This window comes from Zootoca vivipara, chromosome 8, assembly GCF_965207765.1.
Source record: "Zootoca vivipara chromosome 8, rZooViv2.hap1.1, whole genome shotgun sequence".
Lineage (NCBI taxonomy): Eukaryota > Metazoa > Chordata > Lepidosauria > Squamata > Lacertidae > Zootoca > Zootoca vivipara.
The window spans coordinates 43,218,075-43,235,802 of NC_142591.1; positions in this window are offsets into that span (position 1 = coordinate 43,218,075).

The following is a 17,728-nucleotide window of genomic DNA, read 5'->3' on the forward strand; positions in this document are numbered from 1 at the left end:
CAGTCACTTACGGACTCACTGTTAAAACCGTGTTTATGGAAGACAATGTTACTTGGGTACGAGTGATCGCCAAAGAAGAAGAAGTATACAGTCTCTGCTGATTCTTTGCCCCCCCCCCAACCTCATGCCTACCATGGGAAGTCAGCTATGACCTACTGGTCCTGATTATGCAGATCACACAATACTGGAATCACACCAACACACAACAATGTTGTTGTCTAATGACAACAGGGAACTTTCCCCAGTACTAGGGAAATTACACAAGGGGACCTGTGTGAAGAAATACATCCAAAACATCTGGGGAGCACCAAGTTGACAAAGCTTGCTATAGAATTTGTATCCTGAGTTAACCATGCCTTGCTAGTTCTCACCATTCCACCTAGGGTTTCTTTTAAAACCAGAGTACTCCAGCTCACCCATTTTTGTTCCCAGGCCTCTAGCATTAGCATATAAATACCTATACATGGTGGGTCTCTCCAAATGCCTGTGACACGTACATTTTACCCTGCAGCACTTTGACTTCTTAGGATTGCTATCCTGTCTCCCTGCACTTCCATTGTCTAGTTCTACCCCTCTGCCATTTGGACAATCATTAACAAGCTTGGCTCCACCCTGGATCACAAGTTGCTCTTGAAACTGCCAGTGGAAAAGCAGTTGGGATGCAATGGGATGCATTGCAATGGGATGCAATGAGTTGTCTGGATCAGGGCGTCTGCATCTGAGTTGGTTCTCCCACCCACACCCACCCCGACTTACATCAATTGTTTTAATTGGTTCATACACCTATCATTTAATTAAAAGGAAGGCACATTCCTTTGGAAGTTTTAAACATTAAGGCCCAACTGAACATGTTTATTCTGTATACCTGGCATTAAGGAAGCTGCTGAACAGAAAACTCTGTTGTGGTCCAGGGGTGTTTTTTGCAAGAACGTTAAGATGTCCCAACATACTCAGCTTTCATTTACATAATTGCTGGTGTGGTCAGGGGACCAGGTATTTAGTTTGGAGATCTGAGATTCCCATCCCCACTCAGCTATGTTACTGCAGAGACTGGAGCAAATAACAGTTACTCAATCCAATTTATGCTGATGATAGACAGGACACAGTGGGGGGGGGGGAAGGGGTCTATGCTTTTATTATTTTCAACTCTTGTGAAACCCTATCCATATTTACTCAGAGGTAAATCCCATCAATTCAGTGGCATTTATTTCCTTGCCAGTGTACTTAGGGCAAAAATCACATGTGCATTTTAAAGCATTTTCACTTCTCACTTGGGAATCTTCCACACCGTCAGTTAATATATATTGCTGCATATGTTAAGCTTTTCAGATTAAGCAGCACATTATATCAATTTAGGTCCAGCTAATGCAGAAGACACTCCCCCATATTCCTATCCCAGTGTCCTATGGCCAGACTAAGAGGAACTCCCACACTGCATTTCCTGACTATTCACCCGCAGTAGCTCAAAACAAGAACCTTCTAACACAAGTATTACTGTCCATCACTATGAACATGGAGCAACAAAGATTTACGAAACGAGCCAATTTATAAAATATAGAACTTTCTTTCTTTCTTTCTTTCTTTCTTTCTTTCTTTCTTTCTTTCTTTCTTTCTTTCTTTCTTTCTTTCTTTCTTTCTTCCTTTCTTCCCTTTCATACTATTCACTCTTCTTAGGTCAATAACATATTGGTTCTCAGAAGATGAGGTAATTAAGTAAAATAATAATGCCCCCTATAAAACAAACCCCATGTAAGAATTCAGCTTTAGGAAACAGAAAAGGAAGGAAACTACAACTTCTGTCAAAGCATGGAGATGAGATTAGCATTATTAAAGCGTTCTTCAGAGAAATAACGATAATGTGGTTTAACAGGCATTCCACTACCTCTTATTTCCATGATGTGTCCCCTACGGTATGTGCTTTCTTAATTAAATGTAAGGGAAAGACCTGCAAAAGCACTTTCTGTTTTTTAAAAATAGCTGCACTCATAATTACCAGGCTAATTATTTAGAGCAAATTGGGTCCTCCCTAACAAGAGGGCACGTGTTGCAGTGCCTGGCAACCAGACCCTGTGTTGTGGGTGGAAATGTTTGGATAGCCACAACACCCTATTGGTGGTTCCTTGATCTTGGGTGCAATTGGGCCAGAGGGATGCCTGTCAAAGCGATTGAGGGACCTCTATTTAAACCCATGCATGTGTCCCTGAGCTTCCTCTTTGGGGCCAGTGCATCAGAAGACCCACCCACCTCTCCCTATATTTAGGGCTTGCGCTTGACCTTGCTATGCCGTCGTATGTCGCCTGTCATTGGGACAGGGGCATGGCAGGAATTTTCCCTACTTGGCTGATTGGCTGGTGCCATTTGGGTTTTGCCTGCCGTGTAGCAAATCGTCACAACTTGTAAGGTTGCGGATACAGGGCCGACTCATCGTAGACCCCCGGTGGCGCAGGGCACCATGGCGCCGGCCCGCCAGGAGGGCGCCGCGAGCTGCGCCCGCCTGCTGGCCGGCCGGTCCGCTGCGCAGCTGCGCGCGGCGCCCACCTGCCCACTGCGCTGGGAAACGGGGTGGGAGGGCGCCGGAGAGATCGCGCTGTGTCTGCCCGCCAGCCCGCCGCGCAGCAGCGCAGCGCCCACCCGCCCACCGCGTTGGGAAACGGGGCGGAAGGGCGCCGGAGAGAACCGGCGCACCATGGCGACAGGGGCGCTTAAGACGGCGCTGTGCGGATAGGCTCTGGTTCAGGTGATAGGGGTGGCAGGATGCCTAGCCATCCCTATGCAATGGGTATTCCTTTAAAAGGAATCCACGGACTCATGGTTGGTCTTACCTGTGAGAGGTTGTGCCTGGAGCCTGAGTCCAGGGGGCATCTGGGTGGAGGCCTAGCAGACCCCCTGCTTGCCACTGTCCCAGGTGTTCACCCGAGGCTGACCTATGGTTGGTGCCCAGGGTCAGCGCTGCCTGCAAGGGTGCAGGGAGCTAGTCGAACCACTCACTTGATTGTAATCAATAAAGCTGTGGCCTAAATTCTGCCAAAAACCAAACCTACAATTTTAGTCTTGTCTGAATTTATTTCGGGGGTAGTTAAAAGGTCTCCACACGCAAATGCCCATTGCTTAATATCCTAAAAACATCGCCAACACATAATTCATCTAGCTGTAAAATATTTGAAATTAAAACCTGTGACTAGGTCAAAAATTGTTCCATCATAAATACAAAGGTGTTAATCAGTTAGAAGTGACTGCTTTACTTTTAGGTCTATATTGACTAAACTACTATATATACTACTACTGTACTACTCTCATTAAATAGGAATAGGTTATGAGTAATGTTGATCAAATTATTAGAAGTGAACAATGAACTTGAAGAAGTCATTTCTCTCTATGTGTGAGGGTGTATGTGTGCATGTGTGTCTGAGAGAGGAGGGTTTCTTTGCTCTTGTAAAATTCCCTCCAGTTTAGTTTAAAGCTCTGCTTCTTCAAGTGAGATTTGCAGATCACCTGAGTAGACATGATTGTGATCTTCTCTCAGATCCTCAGCTAAAATTGCTGGAATCAGTCAATAGCTCCCCAGAGGAAGAAATCTCTCATTGCTTTCCTCCCTCTAGGAACAAGTGACGCTTCCCCCAGAGCTCATTTCAATGATGGTTTTACAATGCACATAATTCTCATTTTACACAGTGGTTGAAGCTATGGGTGTACCCTACATCCTTAGGGGGCTTCTGTACCATGATGCATAGAAAAGGGAGGGGGGATAGCATGTTGTTTAGCTTCTTATGCCACAGTGAAAAGCTGCATATTGTAGAAAATTCCCTACTTTGAAGCATACAGTCCTCCAAATGTTCTTTTTAGCCCAGGGTTTTTTGACTCACTTAGAATCCAGTCCGCCTTTGAATCCAGGCATGAGGGACTTGTGTTGCCAGAGTGCTAGAGCTCTAAATACATAACATTTCAGGGGCAGTAATTAGGTACCAGCTCAAGCCTTTAAATAATATTGTTACAACCTGTCTTGTTTTCCACATGGAAAGTGGAAAAACAATGGCAAAAAGGTCAGCCTATTCATAGATTCCACAGTAGGTAGCTTCTGGTCCAGACATTTCCTATTTTGGCAATTCATTAGCTGGGCTATGTATAGTGGACGTTCTCTTTTGGAGATTGTTCATTTCTGAGAGTCTGAAGCTCTAATTGACATAGGAATGGATGGATTCATTTCATGACATAGGAATGGGTGGATTTCATGCAGTTCAAGTGTGGGCAGCTCAAGGAAGCGAATCCAAGTTAATAATATTGCTGTTCATGTTACTGTTGTCAAACACCATCGTTTCTTGGCCTCTTGGTTTCTGGGTGTTCTAAGTGGTACATGCAGAATATCAGAGGGTATAGAGTGGTATCCAAATTTTAATAATAAAATAATAAGAATAAGAATAGAAACTGATCCAAAATAACCTGACTATTGCGCTCTGGAAACCTCCACGATGATACCACCTTGAACAGTGTTATCCAGTTCCATGCTACTCCGATCAATCAATTCTTCCTTTTCTTTTGCAAAGGTGTGCTAGATTGCTAGATTGGTGTGTACCTGGGGTGGGGGCTTTTCTGTAGCAGCAGTCCAACGGAACTCCCTTCATTTGGAGATTAGGTTGGCCCCATTTTCAGCAAGACTGCAAATACTGTTCGTCCATCTTTCGATGAGTATTAAGTTCTCCACCTTCAGAAGCAGTAGGCATCTGATCACCAGCTGCTGGGATTCGCAGCTGGAGAGCAGACTGCTGTGCTCAGGTTTTGCTTGTGAGTTTCCTATGGGCCACTGTGAGAACAGGATTCTGGAATGAAACTTTGGCCTGAGTCAGCAGACTCGGCAGACTCTTGGGTTGTCTGGTTCTGTTTTAGTGAGGGTTGTGTTCTGTTTTTAAGTTGTGTTTTGGTTATGCATTGTTTTTAATTATCGAGTATTACCTTATGGGATCTTGTGATTCATAAAAAAATTCTACTACTACAACTAATAATTTATTTTACAGTTAGCAAGATTGAACCTGGCGAAGGCCTGATATAAATCATTAAATAAATAATGATTTATATAATGTGGGCATCACATAAAAAAAAACATAGCAGAAATCAATAGATGGAAGTTCAATACATTTAAAAATAATTTCATAGGTGATCTATGTGTGGCATGAAGGTTATAGTGCTGGGACACAAGGGTTTGAATTGCCACTCAGCCATCAAGTTCCCTCACAGAGGGTCCTTGAAAGAAAAAAGTGGCAAATAAAGAATAGAATCAGAGAATTGTAAGGAACCACAAGGGTCATCTAGTCCAATCCCCTGCAGTACAGGAATCCTTTTCCCAATGTGGGGCTCGAACCAATGACCCTGAGATTTAGAGCCTCGTGCTCTACTGAGTGAGCTATCCCAGACTTCCTAATAAATAAATACATAAAAGCCTATGGCTGCAACCCTTACTAGTAAACAAGCATGCAATTACATTCCATGACATATTGCTTAAAAAGCTATTTGGATATTTAGGATTGTGAAAATCTTCAAAACAACCCAATGTGCTGTTTCACTAGATTCGTTTTTCACACTGAACCTCAAACAATGGTTATTTCAATCATTTGCAAGGTCTCTGCGATACTCAATGCCAAGGTTCCAGTTCTTTGTGAGCTGAGCACTTGGAAAGCACATTGACTCAGCCCTTCTTCTGCCCTCACCTTCGTTCTGCACCCTTTGCCTTTGCTTCGACCTGTATTGAATGGTGTGCCCCTCTATTACTCACCTGTACACCAACACTGTGGAATGTGCTCTCCCACTTTTAACTCCGTAATTCATTGTAAGCATGTTTTATAGAAACATTTATTTCAGTTAAGCAGTCAAGCTTAAACAGAACTTTCAGTTTTAAAATGATTTATTTCCATGGAGGTTATTGGGGAAGCCTAGCGAGAGTTATTGCCTCTGCCCTCCGCACCCACTGCTCTCGCATCAGTGAGCAATAGTGCACTGTGGCTTCACTCTGTGATATCAGCACTGGAGACTACAGCTACCCACTCATTTAAGAGTTTGCACCTCCTGCCAGATGCAAGGACTGATATCGCTACATGCCTTATTAAAAGCACAGTATCTGTGTCGTCTTTACAATGCCCAAGTATATTAACTGCTTTTACAAGATTTAGAGTCAAAGAGGGTGGAATTCCCATTTCTTCTGATTGCATATATAGGTGTCTTTAGAGAGAGGAAATAGACAGGGCAATAAATCAGTAGCTTTCATTAGCTTCCAATAAAATGGATTTCTAAAGCTAGGTGGGGAGAGATCAAGTTACTTCTGCAGTTGTAACCAGCAATGGTACATTTGCATTACAGATCCAGGGACTGTACTGCCACCTTTCCATAGTTCAAACCATGCTCAGGGTGGTTTACAACGTGATAAAACTTACATATTTACAAACATAACCAAAAGTCGTTGTCATCTTCAGATCTTACTGGTCAGCCAGATACAGAATATAGCCAAAAACAAATACAGTCGTACCTTGGATCTCAAATGCTTTGGCTCCCAAACAAATCGACTCCTGAACGCTCAAATCCGGAAGTGAGTGTTCTGGTTTTCAAATGATTTTCGGAAACTGAATGTCCAGCGCAGCTTCTACAGCTTCCGATTGGCTGCAGGATGCTTCTGCAGCCAATCAGAAGCCACGCCTTGGTTTTTGAACGGTTCCAGGAGTCGAATGGACTCCCGGAACGCATTCTGTTCGAGAACCAAGGTACGACTGTAAACAAATAACAGACAGTTCTAAAAAAAACATTATAGCACATATGACATTGTAAGCAAAAGTTGTCGTACCAATAAATAAAACACATCAAAAAGTACACATCCAAACTGAACAATTTCCACATAAATCATAATAAGAACTAAAATAAAGATGCAAAAGATTAATATCAATAACAGCAACAACCCACCCCAACAAAAAGCCCTACCCCAGCCCAAGAGTCTGCTCAGCAGCCTCAGCTTTTGTCGCTGGAGTCAATCAGGACCTCACCCTCCCAGGCCAGTTGAAAAATGCCTACAAGGCAGCAAGCAGGTCTCCAAGGGCTCACAGCAAGATGGTTTCAAGTTATGAAAATAATTCAAATTATTATTCTTGCTTGCTGTCTTTGCCAAGTCTTCAAAGCCATGAATCACTCTAGAAAAGACAAGATGAGCTTGGAGGACATCTCCAAAACTTTCTTTAGCAATACATTTACCCCTGAAATTCATGTTGATTGCTAAGCTCTTCGTTCATGACACCCTTGCTCTTAAAGAAGCTAAGCACGAAAGGATTAGCAAAGCTCCTTGGAAAAAGCTGGTGCTTTTCAAACTACCGAAGGTAGACTGCAGTTGGCTTAAAGTTTACTTATAAAGGATTAAGTAATTAAAATGAAGGCTGATATTTCTAAACACTCTGTTATGCACCCATTTCCAACTTCCATACTTTCAGGGTGTGATCATGGAATTGAGGAATGCATGGCGCTCCTTTATGGATGAACATTATAAAAAACACAGAAAATTTGGCTCATGAGCTTCAGCTTGTTAGTGAATTCTCAAATGTGTGAGGTGGTTATTTTTACAGAATTGGTAGGTAGTTTTGTGATCTGTAGACGTTAAGTCGGGCATATTGGGAGCTAATATTGGCCTGATGGCTTCTCTATTGCAAAGGGTCCTTGGGACTGGATAAAAGACCTAGGTTTTCAAGATGAACACAGGTCTGGAACACTGGTAGAGTAAAAGGAGTGTTGGAGTAGTTTTAGGGGGAAAGTGACCAGAAATGTAGGGGTTATATGCCTCCTTTCTCTATCTTCTCTGATGCAAAGAACCTCCTACCACTGTGGGTTAACATTAGATGGTGGTTGTTGGTTAACATTGGGAAACCCAGCCAGATGGGTGGGGTATAAATTTACTACTACTACTACTACTACTACTACTACTACTGAACTGGCCTTCACACTAAGGTTCCAGGGCATGTTACAACTATTTAAAATACAGCTTAAAGCAGTAAAAAAAACTTACAATTAAAAAATGCAGGGACCAAAAATAGGTGAGCTCTGAAAAAAATACCATATTTTTCTGTCTATAAGATGCCCCCAGGTTTAAGACTCCCCCAAATTTTGGACATTATTTTTAGGGGGGAAACCTAGTCTTATACATGGAAAAATATGATACATCTCAGGTGTCAAAGGTCAGCATAAAGAGGTGCTAGGCCAAGATGAATTGCTCAGAACTGTCTGCTGGGTTCCTCATTGTTTAACGGTTCCATCTGGCACACCCAGTGAATTTCATGCCATAATTAGATGATATAACTGTCTCATGAACTCTGTGCAATTGACCTCATCTCTGTATTGTTTTTGCAGTAACCCTGTTTTTGTTGAATGATGCGGGCACAGATCCAATTTATATTGCAGTCCATAAGTTACACTCGCTTATTGCTTGATGGCCCCAAATGAATAACCAACATCAACGGACGTAATTAAGTGATTTTCCTTTTTTAAACACAGTAGGCACTTTGCACTCAGATACAGAATTTATTTCCACGATTAACCATTTCCTACCAGTATATACCGGTGTATATATATATTTAATTCTTTGGTTATCTTTGTGAGCTTGTGTTTATAATGTGTCATTTGGGATTCAGCCATTAGTTTGCATTTGTTGTCCTTTGCCTGAAAATGCAGCATCCCTTTCTCTCAAAAACCTTCTGTTGTATTTATACGAAATTTATACTGTGATATTCTATTGGTTGTGCATATAATTCTTTTATTTTATTGTCTTTGTTGTTGTTGTTCAGTCGTGTCCGACTCTTCATGACCCCATGGACCAGAGCACGCCAGGCACTGTGCATATAATTGTTTTATTTTACAGTATTGTCTTAGATTACATAAAGAAAAAGGCAACAGTAACAGCTGCTGTCCATAATGACCAAAGCAGTCAGAGACTGACAGATACAACTAATGCTTTCCATGTGTCTTGTAGGCAGATCTTTGTCTATGGTTTATACAAGGATTTAGGGCATGGTCTATATTGGTAAGAGTGTTAAACTAAGACCAAAGAGACATAAGATCTCATCTCCACTTAGCCATGAATTCCACAGGTGATGCTGGACCAGTCAAAATGTCGCAGCCTAGAAGAAGAAGAAGAAGAAGAAGAAGAAGAAGAAGAAGAAGAAGAAGAAGAAGAAGAAGAAGAAGAAGAAGAAGAGGAGGAGGAGGAGGAGGAGGAGGAGGAGGAGGAGGAGGAGGAGGAGGAGGAGGAAGTAGTTTGGACTTGATATCCTGCCTTTCACTCCCCTTAAGGAGTCTCAAAGCAGCTAACATTCTCCTTTCCCTTCCTCCCCCACAACAAACACTCTGTGAGGTGAGTGGGGCTGAGAGACTTCAAAGAAGTGTAACTAGCCCAAGGTCAGCCAGCAGCTGCATGTGGAGGAGTGGGGAAGCAAACCCGGTTCATCAGATTACGAGTCCACTGCTCTTAACCACTACATTGGGGACATTGAAAGCAACCTCAATATGAGGCAGATTCCATTGTTGTTATGACCTTCGTGCCTGTTTAGAGTTGCCAGAAGAGCCAGTCATGGGCCGGATTTAGGTTTGATGAGGCCCTAAGCTACTGAAGGTAATGGGGCCTTTTATATGTCCAGCTGTCCTTTGTCAACAACAAATTGTTGCTGTTTTTTGTGTTGAATATATGCTATATGGTAATTTATGGACCAAATGGACCTAAAGCCATTTGCACATAACAAAATATGTATTTTATCCAAGTAATTGTTGAACTGAAATACAATTGAGAAGAAGTGTATTACTAGTGAAATACAATTAAGAATTTTTTTGTGAGGGCCAAGAGAGTGGGGCCCTAAGCTATAGGTTGTTTAGCTTATACGTAAACCCGGCACTGATTGGAACAGCTTCTCCTTCATCGGTCAATGGATGGGGTCAGGTTGGTCTTTCTCTTGCCATGAAGTTCTTCCTGGGAGGCTTCCCAGCATCCCTAGATCACCTGGATGTACTTTGCGTCCTTTTAGCCCCATGGGTCTCTGCTAATAGGCACTTACGGTATAGCCTAGTATCTTTCTTTGCTATGTTATAGCCTCTCTGCTATCTATTGTTTTCAGATGGATGATTCACCCATGAAGTCGCTTGGGCTCCACTCACGGTTCAAAGCAGCTGGGAATGACTGTTTGACACCAGATTCAAGAAATAGGCTCCATTCCCACCAAACCTCCTTGCAGCTGCAGAGATTTCCCAACATAGCAGCAACTAGCCCTGCCAAAGGCATCACATTCATTCATACCTTTAAATATACTGCTTTCTTCATGAATTGGAATAAATATGTCTCTGGCACTCAGAGGAACTTTTAGAAGCTTTCAGAGAGATGAACTTTGAATAGATGTCTTGGCTGATGCAGATGATAACGGAGTGGATGGAAACTAGCTACCTACCTACCTTCTCGGTTTCCCCCCCCCCTTCCCAGGGCTTTGAGTTTATCTCCACCAGCTCCTCCTGGGAGGATTCCATCAGCCTTGATGCTGCTCAGGAGGCATCCACAGGGAGACCCTGTAAATCTCGGAGAGCTCTAAGCATTTGGGGTCTTGAACTTTATCAGGTTTGAATGTGCGATTGTGAAAGTAAAGAGCAGAAAAGTGACAGCACTCTGTAAATCAAGCCAGGAGGAGATCAGCGCTGTCAGAGGCAGGACTTTGTCAAAGGCAAAAGCAGGAGGAAGAAGCTCAATGCAGGAGCCATTATTGAGAAGAGAAGAGAAGAGAAGAGAAGAGAAGAGAAGAGAAGAGAAGAGAAGAGAAGAGAAGAGAAGAGAAGAGGGGGGAATGTCATTTGAAATTTGGAGGGGAGTTTTTCTACATCCTAGAGGAAAAAAATGGCTCCTTGCTTTCTGATAGCCTTCAGAGATGATTTGACTGTATTTTTAAAAGTAAAATAAAATTGAAGTGTCAGGGCTGGGGGCATGTTTAAAGGAATATTTCATTACAGTGGATGCCCGTGCAGGAGGCACATTCGCAACCCGCAGCATTCACAACCCGCGTCTGCGTGTCTGCGCATGCGCAGGTCGCGATCCAGCGCTTCTGCGCAAGCGCAAAGCATGATTTAGCACTTCTGAGCATGGGTGCGCACTGAAAGCCGGAAGTAACCCGTCCCGGTACTTCCGGGTTCGGCGCGGAGTGCAACCCGAAAAGACGCAACCTGAAGCAGCTGTAACCCGAGGTATGACTGTATACTTAAGGAGTGACCTTTCAGACACAAGGGTGTCAGTAATTGTGCAAGAGTACAACATAGGCACATAGGAAGTTGCCTTATTCTGAGCCAGACCATTGGTCCATCTAACTCGGTATTGTCACTCTACACTGATTGGCGGCAGCTTCTTCAGGTTTCCAGGCAGGGCACATTCTCAACTGGGGATACCACCAGGGATTAAACCTGGGATCCTCTGCATTCAAGGCAGATGTTCTGCCACTGAGCTACAAGGAGAGTTGCCAGAAGGGGAAATATTGGCTATATCGCTCTATTCATGCACCAAGGGTGCTTCCACGTAGCAGGACTTGGTACTACTCATGCATGCAAGTTTTGCACAGCATCCATACAGCAGCATTCTCGTCAAGTTGCCAACGCATATTATTCCCATTTGAGGAAGTCTGTTTCCACAGAAAACTCAGTAAGTTTTTTTTTCCTTTTACTGCAGAAACTATGAAACTGAGTTAATGGAAGGTGGGGATATGGGATAACATTTTGATGAGGATGATGTCATACGGACATCAACACTTGCATGTAAGAGCAACTCTGAGGCCACAATAAACTGCCATATTAAAATGCCTTCATTTGTTTCTTATTTAGGAAGGTGTATATACTGTTCGATCAACAACAACAAAACAACTTTAGTCGATTTAAAATTTATGCATATTTACTCAAACTATTTGCAATGGGGCTTACTAAGTGTGCATATTTAAGTATGCAACCTTATCATTATATGATAATAAAACCTTTACAGCTATTCCCATTCCAGTGCTTACCGAGAACAAGACAATATGATCAGACCCAAATAATACCTGAGTACAGGAAAAGGTGTCATTGAACTGATTTAAGCCACTGTTGATACATGCTTCGATATATCCAGGCTTTAAATTGTGCCCTTTACTCTATTGTTTCCTTTTCTTTGTAGCTGAAGTGAGAAATTGCTGTACAGAATGCTGGTCTAAATGTTTTCCTCACCAAAGCAAAAATGCAAAAATTATTTCATGGAGCCAAGTGAGCATGAGATTATAGTATCTAATTTAACCTCATCGTTTTGAGAAGAGGTTTAGAATGAGAGTGCTGTTTAAATACTGGTCTTGTTTTTAAAGACGAAGAAAAATCTATGTCTGAGAGGAAACGAACTTCAAGGGGACCTGACAGGAGAACTTTTTAACTGTATGGCTCTGTGTCAGCAACTTACATTAAGTTCCTTCAGAGAACAGATTTATTTTCTTCCATTGTTTTTTCTCTCTCTACAGAGATTTAAAAATGCCAGCAGCTTTTGCAGGAGTGATGCATGGGCAGGAACCATGAGATCTGAGCTTAAATCAATACTGTATGTCCCTATTGTGATGATGGTATCTATAAGGTGCTTTTTAAAAATAAAAATAAACTTATGCTCCTGTATTGGTTTTGTTTTGGGGGGCTACCTCTAAAGCTGTAACATATGAATGAGTCAAAGCTGTGTTTAGAAACAAATGTACTTATACAAGCACACTCTCCCTCTGATGGAATTGTCAGTCTTAATATTCAGGGGACTCTCCCCAACCCTGATTGTCATTTCCACAAGCTATGTTTTATTAAAGATTGACCACTAAGAATACTAACCAATACATTTTCTCTTTGACCGAAGAAACGTCTATGACCACAAATGCACTGTAAATCACATTTCTCTAAATAATAATAATAATAATAATAATAATAAATTTACTACTTATACACCACCCATCTGGCTGGGCCTCCCCAGCCACTCTGGGCGGCTCCCAACAGAATATTTAAAAACCAATAAAACAGCAAACATTAAAAAACTTCCCTAAACAGGGCTGCCTTCAGATGTCTTCTAAAGGTCAGATAGTTGTTTATTTCCTTGACATCTGATGCAAGGGTGTGGATGCCACTACTGTGAAAGCCCTCTGCCTGGTTCCCTGTAACCTCACTTCTTGCATTGAGGGAACCGCCAGAAGGCCCTCGGCGCTGGACCTCCGAGCCCAGCTGAATGATGGGGGTGGAGATGCTCCTTCAGGTATACTGAAGTATCTTATAACTGGGATAGCTTAGGCCAGCTGTTTTAAGAAAGCTTTTTGAAGGCATAGCAGAGGGTTTTCTGTTCTTTCAAGTGAGTGACAATTTCTTTCACTTTCTGTGGTGAGTCAAGAACCTCAACATTGCAGGTAAAGGGATTATAATGAAGAGGAAAGGGTTTCTTGATCTCAAGAGCATATTTTTGGAGCCGAGACTTCATATCTTCAGAGTGCTCTTCTACAAAATAGATGGTCTGGAAGGACTCGTCTTGATGAGGCTGGATGTCCACCACGTCTGAGTTTGTATTGTGGCTTCTTTGACAAAGCATAAAAAAACTCTTCAAAGGTCAGATTCATGTGCTTTTCCATACAGCAGTCAGAAAAGATGCACAGGCCGTTAAAACATTGCTTTGTAACAAGATAAAAGTTTCTAAACTATTGCTAGAGGAAAATGTTGGTTTCAGACTCCACCCTGGTCTGAAACAAAAATAGCTGGTTAAAGCCATGGTTATAACCATGCAGCTGGAGGAACTAGCTCAGATCTCCTTGCATACTGAAGTCTGTATGGAGAGTGGGTCTGTAAGGTACTTTCAAGCCATCACCTTCCAAAATGTCTTTGCTAATCTTTAACACAGAACTAAAGCTCTAACTGACTTCTCAATTCCACCCCCTCTCCCTGGGGAATCCTTGAAATAAGTGTATTTACGTTAAGGCAGCATATGTCTATAAGATAATAAAATGTTATGTTTGTTTTCTATTACACATTATGTGATCTTTCATAGAGCGACCTTCCAAATATGTGTGGAAATCACCCAAAAGCACAGAGGGTTGGCGTTTCCTTCACAAGGATGAGATGTCATGTGGTTTCTGGGGTTAACCCACTCATCAAATAAAACTGTAAGACTGAGCCATAATACGATTGAACAAAACACTATTCCAACCATCCGTCTCCTGAACTGCTTCCAGGGAGCCAGCAAAATAGCTTACCCACCACAATCTACTAATTTTTGTTGTTGTCACCCACTTAAAGAAACCTTGTTTAATTGTAGGAGCATGAGTAGCTTGATCAATTCATTCATTCATTCATTCATTAAAGTTGCCCATGTTGAGATTGGGGAAAGGAAAATTATATTATCTAGCCTCCTCTGTCTGAAGTGCTCCCTGTTTAGCCTAGGCTTTATTTATTTTTTGGAGAGAAATGTTGTACATTAACATTCTACCAAAAAACAAAAACAAAAAAAACTCAACCCCACTGGTGATTCTCTTTCAGAGCAGTGATTTTCAAACTGTTCCATGGAACCTTGTGGATCCTCACAAGTTTATTGGGATCCTCAAGGAGAAAGGATCAACTCAACCAAACGGGATGAAATGTCTTCCAAGACAGTCCCACAAAAAGAACAATAAGAATTAAGAAAATAAAACATCTAAAATGAAAAGGGGGGGAGCATAGAACACCAATCCAAAGTAAAACAACATTGGATGCAGAATGAAAAACTCACATTAAGACACTCCACAAATCTAGGCGAAAAGGAGCACTTTGGCATGTCAGCAAAATGTATATCATGTATACAATGTAACAGGTGAACATCTGAAGAGCAGGGCAGATTCCAGATCCTGGAAGCCACTACCAAGAAGGCTCTTCCACATGCCACCACACCTTGAACCTCTGGGTGGCACATGGAAGAGAGACATTCCTGCATTGCAGGGGGTTGGACTAAATGATATTCCATGCTTTACAGCAGCTCTTTCCATTAGTTATAGCTGCTGCAGTGAGTGACATTCTTGATGAGAATGCTAATATTTTGCCATTCCATTCATTACAGCTATATTGTCAAAATATGGTCCAGCGTGGAGTAGCCAAGCAAGAGGTGCATCTCACGGAAATCAAGAGCCAAATCCCCATTTATTTATTGGCAAGCAGTTACATCACGGTGGCAGTCATGCCCACAAGATTGCCAAATTCAGCAATAAAGATAAAGATGACATCAACAGCATTGTTCCTAAAATGTGATTCAGCGCAGATTCCAAATAACAACACCAGCTACTCTCGTTGGGGGTGGGTGGACCCAAAGCATGCTGGGAGTAAGATGTCCCTTCTGGGTAGATAAGCAGAATAGCAACTTGCATCAGGAGCCACGGAGGCTAACCTGTGGGAAAATGAGACACATAACTTTACATCTGCTTATCAAAACCAGTAGCCCATTGACCTCAAGGGTCTGATTCACAGCTAGAGATGATAACGGAACTTCCCCAGTCAGTCACATGCAGACTGCGTCACATGCAGTCTCCATTTTGTCACGTGCTGCATTTGGGGGTGGGAAAAGGACAATAGAAACCAGACGGTGTGGAGCCAAGTTGCTTAGTGTCATGGGTGCTGGCCTTGGAGCCAACAGACTGCAGCAGCGAGGAGAGGCTGCACTGGCTGTGGTGCTGCCATAATATGTCACAGTGTGTGGAATCACACTGGCATCACTGTGCATCACCTGAAGTATCACAGTTCCTCCAAAGTGATGAGGGTGGTGTATATGGCTCCCCCCACCTTCTTTTTTTAGCCTGGCAGCAACCATGTGAGATAGGTTAGGCCAAGAGGTAGCAATTGAGCCAGGGTCAATACCAGCACTTTGAATTGTGTTCAGAAACATACTGGGAGCAAATGTAGATCCTTAAGGACTGGTGTTATATTGTCCTGGCGGCCACTCCCAGTCACCAGTCTGTCTGCCGCATTCTGGATTAGTTGCATGCATTCTGGGCTTCCTCTTCAGGAATGAAAACCCTGGGAGATCAGGGTTTGCATTGCCATGGAGAGAGCCTTGCATAATACATACATCTGTGTATAGGTCCTGCTGAGCTGGGGCATGGCCAGTAGATTTGCTGGCATCTAGAGGGCAAGGTTTAGCAGAGCACTTCCTTCATTTTTGTGGCTGCTAATCGACTGGACAGGGCTATGGTGGAACTGGTTGTTTAGTCATTTAGTCGCATCCGACTCTTCATGACCCCATGGCCCAGAGCACACCAGGCACTCCTGTCTTCCACTGCCTCCCGCAGTTTGGTCAAACTCATGTTGGTAGCTTCGAGAACACTGTCCAACCCTCTCGTCCTCTGTCGTCCCCTTCTCCTTGTGCCCTCCATCTTTCCCAACATCAGGGTCTTTTCCAAGGATTCTTCTCTTCTCATGAGGTGGCCAAAGTATTGGAGCCTCAACTTCAGGACCTGTCCTTCCAGTGAGCACTCAGGGCTGATTTCCTTCAGAATGGATAGGTTTGATCTTCTTGCAGTCCATGGGACTCTCAAGAGTCTCCTCCAGCACCATAATTCAAAAGCATCAATTCTTCGGCGATCAGCCTTCTTTATGGTCCAGCTCTCACTTCCATACATCACTACTGGGAAAACCATAGCTTTAACTATGCGGACCTTTGTCGGCAAGGTGATGTCTCTGCTTTTTAAGATGCTGTCTAAGTTTGTCATTGCTTTTCTCCAAAGAAGCAAGCATCATTTCGTGACTGCTGTCACCATCTGCAGTGGTGGAACGTAGCCCTACATAAACTTACCAGTACTTAGGATTGTGCTGTAATTGTTTTCACTGACACACCTCTGTTTTTAACCATTTACAGGTGTCACTTTTTGAAGCTATCGAGAGAAATACATTTTAACACCATGGTTTTGAGCGCAATTGGCATGCTATAATGTACCGTATACACAAACCACCTCTGGATAGTGGACATGACATTGGGCTAGATAGTACTGTTTTGATGGTGGTGCTGCATTGTCCAACAGGCTAGGCTTCATTGGTCATTTGGTCCCTTCAATAATTGTATACTGTGGTGCAGAAAATCAGGCTCGGCTGCACTGCTGCTATGCTCTGAGTGGTCAGCTGGCTGCTCCATCATGCAGCCAGATCCATTTTCAGGCTGTGTTGAGGCGTGTGGGAAAAGGTTTACTAATCGCAGGTTGAAATTTGAACTAAAAATGAAAACAAGGCTGGAATCATGCCCTGCACTGCGGATAAGATAAGAAAAGCTAACATTACAGCCATTTCAAACCTATAAAGTTCAATGATTAAAATCACCAACTGCTCTGAGCTTGCGGCACATTGTGGGATGGAGTGCCCAGGCCAGTCTGCGCTCCTCTCTCTCGCAGCCCTAACAAGGAACTTAGACTGGCTTGCTTGGAAAGACATGCCACTGAAATGACATAAGAGCACAAGAAGATTGTGCTGGATCAGGCCAATATCCCATCTATATTCTCACAGTGGCCAACCAGATGCCTTTGGGAAACCCGCAAGCAGGTTTCCTCTTGTGTTTTCCGGCAGCTGGTTTTCAGAAACTTTTCTGTCTCTATCTGCGGCTCCGGTCAATTGGAAAGATGTCTCACCCAAGGAATATGCACATTACTGTTGTTGTACGTGTTCCAGAACCACATGAAGGTTGCTGCAATGCCCACAGGGCAAGCTGGCA